The 13,881-nt window shown below is 41.9% G+C and overlaps 1 protein-coding gene across 2 annotated transcripts in view; it reads left to right on the top strand.

The window, feature by feature from the left end:
• Positions 1-13,881, top strand: part of LOC147684128 (cytochrome P450 2J2-like) — a 143,230-nt gene that overhangs the window by 93,709 nt on the left and 35,640 nt on the right. The gene's annotated exons all lie outside the window — the stretch shown is intronic.

Raw genomic sequence — 13,881 nt, 5'->3', positions numbered from 1 at the left:
GGATGTTTTTGCTGTGGGAAATCAAGTTTATTTTCCATTTCAAAATGTTTCAATCTGGCATGGTATCAGAGTTATTGACGCAGTAGAAAAATGTTGTATTTTACCAAAGTGTGAAGAATGAACCAAGGCTAATACTGAGTGGAGTAAAAGGTGATATGAAGGAGGATAATGATGACCAGAGAATAATCTGTACTGTATGCACAGTGGCACAAGAAAAGAAGAACATACAGCACAGTGGTGCAAATCAAAGGACATTGAAATACCCATAGACATTTAAAATCATTATTTTCTTTTTCCAAAGCATACTGTATGATTACCTAACACGTATAATGACTCGTGGTAGAATGTACTCAACTATTAAAACTGAAGTTACACGATAAATAAGAAGTATATACTTTCCTCTCAGTGGTCTATGACTCATTCAATATAAGGTACAGCAGATGTTTACTTTGAGGCTGTGCTACTGACCTATTCTGTTCTCTGTAAATCACTGATTCTTGACCTAAAACATTAACACTGGTTATATTTTTGAAATACATTTTGAGCTTCTACAGCATTCTCATCCTGACTCTGGAGTGCAGCAGAATGTTGAGGTGCCATGGTGCTATTCCATCTTACGACCCAAGATGTGCATAATTTGCTAAACCTAGTCATGGCTCACAATCAACAAGTCATTAGTCTCAGAACTGATTTTTTTTTTTGCAGCTTTTAAACAATTTTTATTGTATATAAAAATGAACATTGGGCATTTTCCGGGCATACATTGTACATAATAATCGCTCAAAAGTAGTATGGCTACATTGCATTTGATCTTTAGGATGCATCTTGTTCACATTCAAGGTATCCGTACATCACCCGCCCCTTCCCTCCAGGTGTCCCTCCCCCCTCCCCCCTATTCTGAAACGCTATCACTGTCCATCTGTGGTGGTTCACAAATATACCCTCTGTATTCGTTCCATGCTCCCCAGAGTTTCCCCCATTTTCGTGGACACTTCCGATTTAAATATACTGTCTTTTCAGCAACCATCGCTGAGTCCATATCCGCACTCCAGTCACTGAGCGCCGGTGACACTGGGGATCCCCAAGCCTTGGCCACATTTCGCTTAGCATACATAATACCCAGCGTTGCCCAGTCCTGCATCGGGATGTTTAAATCAGTAGGTTCCCAGACGTTCAGTAGACACCGACGCAGCTCTGGGAGCAGGGAATCTCCAACTACTTGTGATATAGTTTGCATAACCTTGGACCAGTATTCAGCAATTAATGGGCATTCCCAAATAGTGTGGTAGAACGTCCCTACCTCCCCGCAGCCTCTCAAACAATACTGATGTGTGGCTCTTCCAATTTTATGTAATGTGACCCTTGTATAATAAACTCGGTGCAGGACTTTTAATTGTATCAGTCTGAGTCTTGATGATATAGCAACCTCCCGGGGTGATGAGAGCGCCGTCTGCCAGTCTGTTTAGTCAAAGTCGCCTATTCCCCAGTCCAGGTTGCCTTTAGTTTGTCCATGGGGTCGGGCATGTTGTTGACCATCTTACGGTAAATCAGTGAGGTCGCCTTGTTAAGCATATGCTCCGTAAGTAGTCTATCCTCTAAAGGAGTGGACTCTGGTAGTTTTCCTTCAGTTGGCAACACTGACCTTAGAGCATGACTGATTTGCAAATAGCGGAAATGTTCAGTTTCCGCCAGATTGAATTGGGCCGCTAGTTGGGCGAAAGTAAGGATTTTACCCGGTCTATAAAGGTCTCCAATCGTCGAGATGCCAATCTGGTTGCAGGCATCAAACCCCTTACTATTACAGAGACGGCCGAGGCAGTGCGATACCCAAAGTGGCGTCATCTGCATGATCGTATTTTGACATTTGAGACGAGCCGACGCCATGTGCCAGAGCTTCACCGTGTGAGCCGTGGGGCCCAGCAAAGCCACCACACCCCAAGTATTATACAGCACCGCCATCACACCCCCAGATCGTAGGTCATATCTATCTGCCTTAAACCCGGGCTCCGTCTGCGCGCGTGAAGCCAGTGATTAATAATCTTCAGTTGTGATGCCCAGTAATACAACTGGACATCTGGGAGTGCAATTCCCCCGTCAAACCACCCTCGCACCAACTTTTGTCGGGAAATGCGTGCCGGTTTCTCTCCCCATAGCAAGCCGGAGACTAGTGCATTTATGGACTGAAAATAACTGTTAGGCACGAGAAATGGAGTGTTTTCCAGGATGTAGAGCAGTCGCGGTAATGTCATCATTTTAAAAACTGATTTTGAGCAGAATTGAATGTTTCCATCTTCTGTAATGCGTTTGTCTATTTGGAACAGAGCCAACATCATAATGTTAGAATGTCTCTTTTTCAGGCAGCCTCAATTCCCTATTTCCACCTCTCCTCTTTGCTTGTTGCTGACTGGTTCATTTAAATTTACTTTTGTAACCAGAATTCATCACCTCCTCATTTAGGTCTACTGCTCATCATACAATTCCATAAATGGATTGGCACAACAGGGAGCAGACCTTGAGCCCATTGCTTTGATGTGCATCAACCTTTGTTTTAGATCAAAGGGGCTGATTACGAAGGCGGACAAACTTCAGTCCGTCCGCCATCGTATCAGGGATTGGGACCACTCGCCGACAAGGGAGCCGTCCCACCGGGGTAATTACAATGCGACCTCTACCATGTCGGTGACAATGCCTATATTTTACAGTGGATAGGGCTGCTGACTGCAGCACCCGCTGCAATGTCAAAACAGGACATGACATATATCCCTGCACTACGTGGCAGGCACCATGCGGTGCCTGCCACATGGTACCGGGATATGTAGGGGGGCACCATAGGTGCCTCCAACACCCACAACTAAGGGCCATGGAGGATGGGAGGCCCGCAAAGGGCTCCTAATGTACCTTTCTGCCAGCCTTTTCATGGTGGGTAACCCGGTATGAAACGGCTAGCGGAAAGGGACATCGTAATCCCTATTGTGGTGCTTGGTAGGCACCGCCAGCACTGTAGGGACAACCAGCCCATCCGCTGCACCGGCGGGCTCAAGGAGCCCATCAGATGCATGGTGGTTGGTCTTTACGACCGCCACACATCCAACCGCAATCATAATATGGTAGGCTGTAAAGTTAGTTGCGATGGTGGTGAGACCTCCACCAACAGTCTGTTGTTGGTGGTCTCCCCACCATTGTAATCAGCCCCTTAGTAATTGTGGCAAAATAATTATACCACTTCTAAAAGCATTTCAGTATGTCAAAATAAATTTGCATTTCATGGTATTAAATAAATGGCATTCTCCTCCAAATCGTTCTGTTATGCTACGCCTCTGTATGAGCCTTTTACCTCATTTGTTGCTAAGAAGAAATCATTGCCCCATGGAATGTTTTATATCCTATTCAAGAAACCTATTCAAAGATGTTTCCATTGAGAGCCCTATGCTGCATACTACTACAAGTCCAAAGGTAGGGCACCACATTCTCTTGCGAATTTACAGAATAAAATAAATCAGTAGTGTAGTAGGATCATTTCAAATATCTACATTCATAATGGCTGAGTAAACCTTTATTGCACTACTTCATTAACCTGTGAATGCTATTTAGTTTAAACATCTTTTAAAGTATCATTCCACCCATGACATAGCATATTCGTCACCCAATTGATATCAAGGATTTCAATCATCTGAAAATTTCAAAAGTTCAAAATTCCCTCGTATCTCCTGTCCCTACTTTGACAGATCAGTTGTCTTTCACATAATAAATCTTCTCAAAATATTTATCACTTGTATTCATTCTAGAATTATCAACTTACAGGTGTTCGAATTCCTGTTAAAAATATTTATGAAATGTATAAACTGTACATGTATTTGGAAGTTTGAGGATGATTGATTTCAATTTAAACCTTTGTCTGTATAGTGAGTATATTCAGTCCCTAAAGATTATCAATATTTATAGATGTGCATCCAACAACATTTTTGTGTCATTGGTGTTGTTCATTCTCTTTTTTTTTTTTTTATATTTTTATTGAAGGGTTTTTCCCCCCTTTTTTTCCCCCCCTAAGATATGGACAGGGCACAATAACATTCATTAGAGTACAGCGCGGAATCATATATACATTAGGGAATTATACAGAGCATAAAAACAAGTGTAATAACAAATCATACACAGTTTTTCCAAAACCAATGCATATATACAAATAGATACATAAACTTCTACACACTACGTTCTCAATTCCCCCCCCCCCCCCAGTAAATCAATAATCAACAATCAGGACCTTGTTTCCATCTAGTAAGGGGCTCCCATATTTGCAAACCAAGTTTCTTGCCTTTTCTCCCCCTCCTCGCATAAATAGCTGATTCTAACTTTTGAGTAGATAATATCTTCCCCAACCATTGATGATATGTAGGAGGGTTAGGATCCAACCATGCCGAAGCAACTAATAGTCTGAGAATGGCCATTGCTACAAATAGAAAATTTTCGTTGTTCACGTGTGACTCAGGGTTGACTCCAAGTAACATTACGACTGGGTTTAATTCTATTGTAATTGCTAATGCACTCTGCAAAAATTTCTCAATATCCCGTTTTACACTATTTAAATGTGGACAGAGTGAGAAAATATGTATTAGGTCCGCCCCCGGACTACCACATCTGAAACAGGTGGTTCCCGAGGTACCCCCCCATTGAGCAATTTTCCCAGGCGTATAATACAGATGAAATAGAGTCTTATAGTGTTGAGCCTGTAATGATGATGAGCACAACAATTTTCTGCCCATCTCTAATGACTCTGAGAAGATATCACTAATTATATCCAGATCTTCAGACCACCTGCTGTTCCATTTCTCCATATCATCTTTCTTTAATATTGTCATCTCAGAGTAAAATCTCTTTATGGTGCAGTCCGAGCCTACTTCTATAATATCCATCAATATATTTCTATCGAACCCCAAAGGCCCTCCTTTCCTATTTATTAAACAGCTCCTTATTTGAAGATATTTAAAAAAGTGTTTTGTATCTAAGGTATATCGAGCCTGTAGCTCGACAAATTGTAAAATACCTTGAGGTCCCTGAATATCTCCAATCTTTCTTATCCCCCGCCTCTCCCAATCTTGGAATACAGCTCCAGAAAAAACCATACTAGGGAGGGAAGGGTTATTTTTGAACCTAGTGTAAAAATTATATTTCCCAATTCCTATCTTTTTTGATATTCCCTTCCAGACATTATACGCAGCCGTTAGGGTCTTAAACCGTGTTCTTTTATAATAACTTTCCTCAGTGAATCTCAAAAAAATATTTTCCGCATTTTTACCTAAAACCAAACCATAGATTGCAAGTGAACCGACATTGTCCCAATCATCTACATCAGCCCCCCCTACCAGTCCCAACATGTTTTGGAATGCAGCGGCCCAATAATACACTTTTAAATCTGGTAGAGACCAGCCCCCACGCTCCCGTGGTAGAGACATATATCTCATTGCCCTGCGTGTTTTTCCTTTAGCCCAAATAAAGCGATTGATCATTTGTTCACATATCTTAAACCACTTGTTTTCAAATAAAAGTGGGATGGCCCTAAATATATACAAAAATTTTGGCAATATCATCATTTTAATAATATTGGCCCGACCTACTAATGATAAGTGTAGATTTTCGTACCGGTCCAGGTCCTTCTTTGTTTTGCTTATTATTGGAGCAATATTATTTTCTACCAAATTATTTAGATCAGCTGATATTTTAATTCCAAGATAGGTCCCCGCCTGAACCACACGGTTATCATCACACGTAGTCACTGAATTTTTAATAATCTGAGTCTTGGAGGCATTTAGGGCGTACCCCGATATCCATCCAAATCTGCGAGCCTCTTCTTCTATATAAACAGTTGCCTCTGTGGGGTTTGGTGTTATCACCGCCACGTCATCAGCATAATCCAATATCTTACACGGTCCCAACAATGTTGACAACGAAGTTATCTCTGGGCAAAGCTCTAGTTTACGGATCAATGGATCCATATACATGGCGAACAGTAGTGGGGAACATGGGCACCCCTGCCGTGTACCCCTTTTAATTAAAAATTGACCTGTAGTGCCCCCATTAACTCTTAAAGCCGCAGCCGGTTCTTTATATAGAGTTTGTAATGCTTTTATAAACCCACCCCTGAGTCCATCTCTTGCCAAAGTATACCACAAATAGTCCCAGGAGACCCGATCAAACGCTTTTTCTGCGTCCAGCAGCATTACTGCCATTGGGTCTCCTGTGACTTCGGTGGCATCCAACAATGTTATTATTTTCCTAGTATGATGGGTCGTTCCTCTACCAGGAATGAAGCCATGTTGAGTATAGCAAACTAATGAGCTTATCACCTCTGCAAATCTCATTGCCAACATTTTTGAATATATTTTGGTATCGTTATTCATTAATGTAATGGGACGATATGACCCAGGCTCGTCATGTGGCTTGCCCTTTTTGAGAATCAAAACAATGTCTGCACCCCCCCACGACTTCGGTATAGACTGTCCGAGCTGTGCAGATTGAATCACTCTAGTTAGCTCTTGAGATAGCACTCCCCAGAAAGTTTTATAGAATTCTAGAGGTATCTGGTCGGGACCAGCAGCCTTACCTGAGGGAAGTTTACCCATGGCTTCCTTGACCTCTTCCATCTCTAGCTGAGTTTCTAATCTATCTGCTTCTTCATCCGAGACCCTCTCAGTTGGTATATTCTCCAAATAATCGCTAATCTCTTCATTACTACAGGGGTGTTGGTGATCATAAAGGGTCTGGTAGAATTTCCTAAATACTTCCCTAATCTCTTCAGGGCCAGTTTGTATATTACCGTTTTCATCTCTAATTTGCCTGACCGTCCCTGCTGCCGCTATCTGCCTAGTACGCATAGCCAATACATGCCCAACTTTTTCATTATATTCATAACACTTCTCCCTTCGGATTGTATAGTGTGCCGCCGCTTTTTTTGCCAGTTCACCTTCAGCCTCGCTTTTAACTTTTATTAAATCTATCAAATATTGTTCAGCTGGCTCCCCTCTAATAACACAGTTATTAAGTTGTTCTTCTGCTTCTGAGACGGCTCTCTCTAACTCCCTTTGCAGTACCCCTTCCATTTTGCGTTTATGAATGCTGTAACTACATGTTTTTCCACGGACACCCGCCTTGAAAGCATCCCACATGACTCCCACCGATGCAGTTCCTTTGTTGTATTAAAAAAACTCAGTAATCCATTTTGACATATGTAGTACATAATCCTCTTCTAAAAGTAGTCTTCTTTCAAAAGTCCATACCCGATTAGGTCTTATTCCTCCTTCTAACTTCAGTGCCAAAATTAATGGGTTGTGATCACTTAAGATTCTTGGCAATCTATCAATCTTGACCCTTGACATTAAATTGTTAGAAATCATAAAATAGTCGAGCCTAACACAAACTTGGTGTGGCGCGGAGTAGTAAGTACATCCTTTCTCTTGTGATCTAATTGTGCCCCAGACATCATTCAGGTTATTATTACTCAGAAAATCAGCAAGTGCCTTATGGACTCTTTTCTTACGGCCTTTATAACACCTATTTTGTCCAGTTCCTAGCCGGTCAGCCCCATTGATATTCAAATCTCCTCCTATAATAACCTGTGGGGGCCAAGCAGCTAACTCAGAGTCTAGGAACTGTAATACCTCCGGATCGTCCTGCGTGGATCCATAAACTGACACCATCGTTGTCCAGACCCCATCTATCTCTATCTCTACCATGGCCCATCTTCCCCATTTGTCCTCTAATTTTCTCCCTATTATCAAATTCTTACTCCTTGACAAAATGGCAACTCCTCTATTTTTCGCACCTTGTTTAGAACTGGCTATGAGCTGATAGCCCAGCTGATTCAGACAGAACTCCTGGGTACTCATTATGTGCGTCTCTTGCAGAAAAATAAAATCTACATTCATCTGGCGTAGTCGAGCACCTATCTTATACCTCTTTTGGACATCATTTAAGCCGCACACATTCCATGTTACGAACCTAAGTGTCATTGCTGATTTTCCCGGAACCATTGACTGCCTGTTCACTTGTCATTATTTTAACAAAATTCATCTTCAATACAGCTGATACATACAATGCGTATATATTGGTTTCAATACACCCTTCCTTAACACTCTGCCGCTGAATCAATTTTTCAAATGTGTGCCCATCATGACCCCTGCAAATTTCAATACCTTTGTGCCCTGCCCCTATGTTCTCCCTCCCCCCCCCAGAAGACCCACCCTCAAAATCCCTCCCCCCCTACGGGCAAATAGGTCCATAAGACCTATGTCTGGCCGACGTTTGCCCTTGGGTTGTCTCGCCCCCCCCTCCCTGATTTTCCTTGACTATATACATCATTCAGAATGCTCACTAGCATAGAAACAAAACTAACCATATATGCTATCTCTCAAGACTTTATCAACAACTGCTATCCGTTAGACAATGGTTTTGCACTTTAAACAGGCATATCGACAATTTGAGCAGCATTAGAAGATTAAGCATACCAAAAAATTTCGAAAATAAATATATGGCAAAAAAAGAGGGATAGGTAAAACAGTTAGCAGCACAAATGTACAGTCAACCTTCAATTAAAGTTTATAAAGATATAGTTAGAGATCTGACTACTACTGCTACCCTGCTTTTCTTTTCCATAACTGTTTTACCCTTTCCTCGCCCTCTTTTTTTTTTTTTTCTTTTCTTGTATAGTTTATTACTTTTTACGGGGTATGTTTCTAACAGGGCCAGCTTGTGTGTCTTGAACCTCCAGAGTACTGCGTGGAGACTTTTGACGGCCCCTATTCTCTCTTAAGTAGGTGAGATATTCTTGCGCCATAATTTCAGAATAGAAAACTCTGAAATTACCCTCTAGGCCAACTTTCAGACGTGCCGGAAACAAAAGGAAAGCCTCATAGCCTATGTTTTGAAACGGGGTAATGAGCTGCCTCATCCGCCACCTTCTTTCCACGGTGGCGTGGCAGAAATCAGGACGTGCAAAAAAACTCAATTTCCTTATAGGAGCGTTTAGATTGTGGTTTTGCCTTATTGATTATTTCTTCGCGCAAAAGAAAATTACCAACATAAAACAATATTGCACGGGGCTTGCCCTTTGACTCCTTACGTACCAGCGGAAATCGGTGCGCTCTTTGTATCTCATGTTCCCATTCCCATGAGGCCAAATCAGGAAATGCACCTTTCAACAGATCAATAACAAAAGCTCGTACATCCCCCCCTCTTTCCCCTCTTGAATTCCAATTAATCTAACATTATTCCGCCTTTGTCTGTTTTCGAAGTCCTCTAGCTTCCAAAGCATGCCAGCAGTTGTCTTATCCTTATCATCACCAGCATCTTTCATTTTAACAAAGTCATCTTCCAATTTACTTGTTCTGACCTCTAACTCAGACACTCTCCCGACCATTTCCTCATACATTTTGTTAACCTTATGCAGAGAAGATTGTATCTTTTTGTTTGCATGTCTGGCCCTCCTGCTTGATCTCTGGCTCTCAGCACGCGCCTCAGTTTGGATTTGCTTTAAAGTCGAAAATAGAACTTCAAAATTTGAGGCGCCCATTTCAGAGCCCCCCTCAGCTCCCTGAGAGGTAAACTCCTGAACACCCGTTTCCGTATTTACAAATACTCCAGTCTGAGTTATTCCGCACTCTGCTGTACTATCCAAAACTAATTTTTTTGCAACCGGTTTAGCTTGTCTTCTACGAGGCGTTTTAGATTGATTCCTGCGACTTGGGTTCTCATTTTTCGCTTTACCCTTATATACAGAATCATTATCTTTTGACTTCTTAAGTGCCTCTCTTAAACCTTTTTTTACTTTTGGTCTTACCACTTTTTGTACTGTCTCATACTCCAATGAACCAGTATTGCTGTCCGAGATGCTTGAAACGTTATCAGGCCTGGATATATCAGTTTCTGAGCCTGAGCCTACCACAGAATCTGAGGTACCCAATTCTGAGTCCACAATAGAAGGATCCGAACTGCTTGTTTCACTTCCATCAAGCTCATCTTCGTCTTCTTCATCGTCTTCTTCATCGTTTCCAGTGAAGAAAATCTCTTCACCAGGTGATGCCAGCAACGACTCTGGAATACTTTGCATGTGTTTTATACTGACAGTGCTTATGACAGTGCTTGTGCCCTCTAGGGTATGGCTGTTTGCCTTCAATGGCTCCAGTACTTCCTGTACTTGTACTTGTGCTTGTGTCTGCTGTCCTGATGTGTTCAAGATTTCCACAGCCTGCATTCCTCCATTATCTCCAAGGGGGGCGGTATTCACAACATTGCTCACCACTCTGTTCCCAGCGCCAGGATCACAATCTCTAATTAGATTTAGGACCGGGGATAAAGCTGTAGCGTTGTTTCCTTCCTCTGTTAAGCCTGCATCTGCATCGGCTCCTGGCCCTTTAAATCCGTGGCCCCGCCCCCTGCTGCTGCCGCTGAAAGGATGTCCGCTCCCTCTGCTTCTGTAATCTCTTTCTCCCCTGTGGGAGACTCTGCCAGGCTGCCTGCTATCTCGGCATCCACCGCGTCCTCAATGACCCCAGCGGCGGCCGCAGCACTCTGCACCCGAACATGACCCAGCCTCTCTCCACATAGAGCTGCCAGCGTGGGGATGAAAGGCGCCTGCTGCTCCGCCTGCGTAGCCGCCACTGCTCCCGCTGCAGGTAGGAAAGATTCCACTATTGTAGTCTGTCGGAGAGCTGGCTCTTTTCCCAGCGTTTCAGCCAACTTCAAGTCAGTAATTCCTTTACTAGGACCTTTACCAGATCGAGCACTTTCCGTCTTGCTCGCTTTAGTTAAGTCTCTTTCCCTTAACTTTCGTGCCTTAGCTTATTTTGCTTCTTTCGCTGCCTCCCGCCTCAACTGTGCTTTGGTCCTTGACTTGGCTCTTAGAGGACCATCTGCAGACATTTCCTCCTCCTCGGAGGGGATTAAATCGTTGCTTTGTTTATTCGTGCGGTAAATCTTGGGCGACATCGTTCTGGAGTAATAAAAGCGTCCCGCTTGACATGTCCTGGCAATTAAGGCTGTGAAGGATTCCAGAAGTGTTCTTCCCTTATTTAACTTCTTGACATGCGGGAGATCTTTAAATATTGTGGGCCAGTCCGTCAAAGTTGTAAACATCTCATCCACGAGGACAAAAGGATATACCGCTAAATGTAGAATATTGCGTCGCCCAATACTTTGAAAAATATTAGCAACTAGGTGAGCATTCATTCATTCCATCAAGCGATCATCAGGAGCAGGGTAGGGTGCGACCTTCCCCTACGGCGTCTCGGCGGCCATCTTGCCCCAGGGTGTTGTTCATTCTCTATGATGAATTATTTTTCAGATTTATTTTTTTCCATTATCAATATCGTAGGTGGTGTTTTTCCCAAAATGTTTTAAATTTAATTCTTTTAATTTTTAAAAGTAAATGTAAAAGATAGGTTGACTAATAAAGGCCATCTCCAGCAGGGAGAGGGACTTTAATAGCCAGTATAGCCCAGATACGAAGGGCTATAAGACTATTGGAACATTCTGCCACTAGAGTTCAGAATGTTCTAACAAGAAAAAACAAAGCCTTATGGGAGGAGAGGGGATTGGAATCCCCTCACGCTCCCTGAAGCCTTTGTTCACAGCCAGAGCTGTGAACAAAGAAACATTGGAATGTTGAAGCTCCAGGCTTATACCAGCCATTGAATTAAAGAATCTGACATGCTGGAGTGGTGTGAAAGATAAACGTTTATTAAACATTGGTACATCTTCATTACTTAGGATTTTGTAAAATAAATTAATTACTATGTTCAATCTCAATTTAAGTCTACATCTTGTAATCATGGTTTTTGTCTTCATGAAAGAATTATTGAGACCTTGCAGAAAAATATGGGTCATCAAAATGGCTATCTCATGTTGAGCCAAAAGTATATAAAGAGGATTAAAAAAAAATGGTTGCAATTTGTGCACCAACGTTTTTCTAATTTTATGGTATTTTGCAAACAGATCTATGTACTATTGGATTGATTTACAACATATAGAATTACAGTTGGTCGCAATTTGATCTACCTCATAACTAGGTCACAAAACATAACGCTCTACAATGTGCTGCCATCACAGGGAGGGTGGCCTACTGTGGTCACAGACCATCATGTCTGTGATTTCTTTCACATAAAACAATGCTTTTTTATATATATACATTTTCCAACCACTCCCGACTTCACTTTAGTAATCGGACTCCGACACAGGGATGCGTTTTTGCCATTTAGCTTTCGTTTATTTTTCTTCCGCTTGACGCGTTTCGGCACACCTGCCTTGTTCACAATGAGCAGTCACGTAAAATCAAGTATTTTTAAACAGAGGATTACAAATCACACGATCGGTTTTGAATGGATAAGGAAAAAAGACTATGTGTTTACATGTGTGAAAGCACCACATTTCCAAGCCCACTTAATTAATCCAATAGTTAAAAACATCACTATAGATTAAAAAACACAATGTTCGTTTTACATTGTCGATGCGCTGAAATAAATTAATTTATATCAAAATGTATTCATGTAAATTACCACGGATCGACCTTTACTATTAATACATAGTTGAAAGATCATTTAAGACTTTCTGTTGCTCTCCTTTGATACAGTCTCAATAAAAACACTGTTTTGTCTCAATATCCATTGGTAACATCTCCACATTCAGCACATCAATCTGTCTTGTACCCGTGATCTCATTTGGTCTGTGGTCTCAAGGTAAAAGATGTAGGTCGCCAATTACCCATCGGTAACGGCTGAATTCGGCCGTTACCGATCGGTAATTGGATTTTGAGATGTAGGGCCCTTTATTTTACAAAATCGGTAAATTTACCGATTCGGTAAATTTACAGATTCTGTAAAATACCGAATCGGTAATTTTACCGATTCGGTAAAACCCAGATGTAGGTAGCACTGTTTACAGTGCTACAGGCCTTCAGGATTCGGTATTTTACCACCCAATCCAATTGGGTGGTAAAATATCAAATTACACCTGTGCCTTGTGACACACAGACATGCCCTTAGGGCATGTATGTGTGCCACATGTCACACAAGCCTGTACTTGGGGTGCTAGAGGGTGTCAAAGTGACACCCCCTGCACCCTTGCAGGATTCGGTATTTACCGATTCAGTTAAAACTCAGATACACAAACAGTTCATAAATTTTTTGTTCCAATTGCTATAGTCTTTGATAGCATTACGACCCATGATCATGTAAGGGTCATCATCAGGACAATGTAACTTTATGTGAAGCAAAAACACATTCTTGAAAATAGAGGCATATAATACAATTGCTAAACGGTAAAATGTGAATAGACTAACTTCAATAAAGCAATGAAAGGCTTCCAAAAAATATGGGTCCAAAACGTTATTCAAGCACACTTATTGAACTGCAAGGAGAAAGGAACTGCTCTCATCATTCACACCACAGGCAACTGATTAGCGTGGACGCATCTGTACAGATCTGTTGAAATTTTGTTTGTGGACATAAAGTTTATCGAAGAAATGCTCAGAAGAGGAATGCTATATGTGCTGGGTGAGAAACAAGAAAGTGTGGCTGGGCAACTTAAACACAAAATTGTGGAAGCTCTGTGTTCACTTCTGTAGGGCAATGTGTGGGTATTGCAGATTTTAGTGACAATGTAGCAAGTGCTATGTTGTCTCAGATTGTTGAAAGGGTACATGGCTAAATGTGGCTCAAAAACATTGCGCATGTTGTTGGGACAATATCCTATCAATCAATCAATCAATCAATCAATCAATCAATTAATTATACAAGGGTCTCAAGGCGCTGGGGGGGGGGCTCTACTGATCAAACTGCCAGGTCTTGAGTATCCTCCTGAAGGTCAGCAGGTCTTGGGTCTGTCGTAGGCTCAGTG

This window comes from Lissotriton vulgaris, chromosome 11 (genome assembly GCF_964263255.1).
Source record: "Lissotriton vulgaris chromosome 11, aLisVul1.2, whole genome shotgun sequence".
In the NCBI taxonomy this organism is placed as follows: domain Eukaryota; kingdom Metazoa; phylum Chordata; class Amphibia; order Caudata; family Salamandridae; genus Lissotriton; species Lissotriton vulgaris.
Note: the sequence above shows the minus strand (reverse complement) of the source record. Positions and strands in the feature narration are given on the sequence as shown.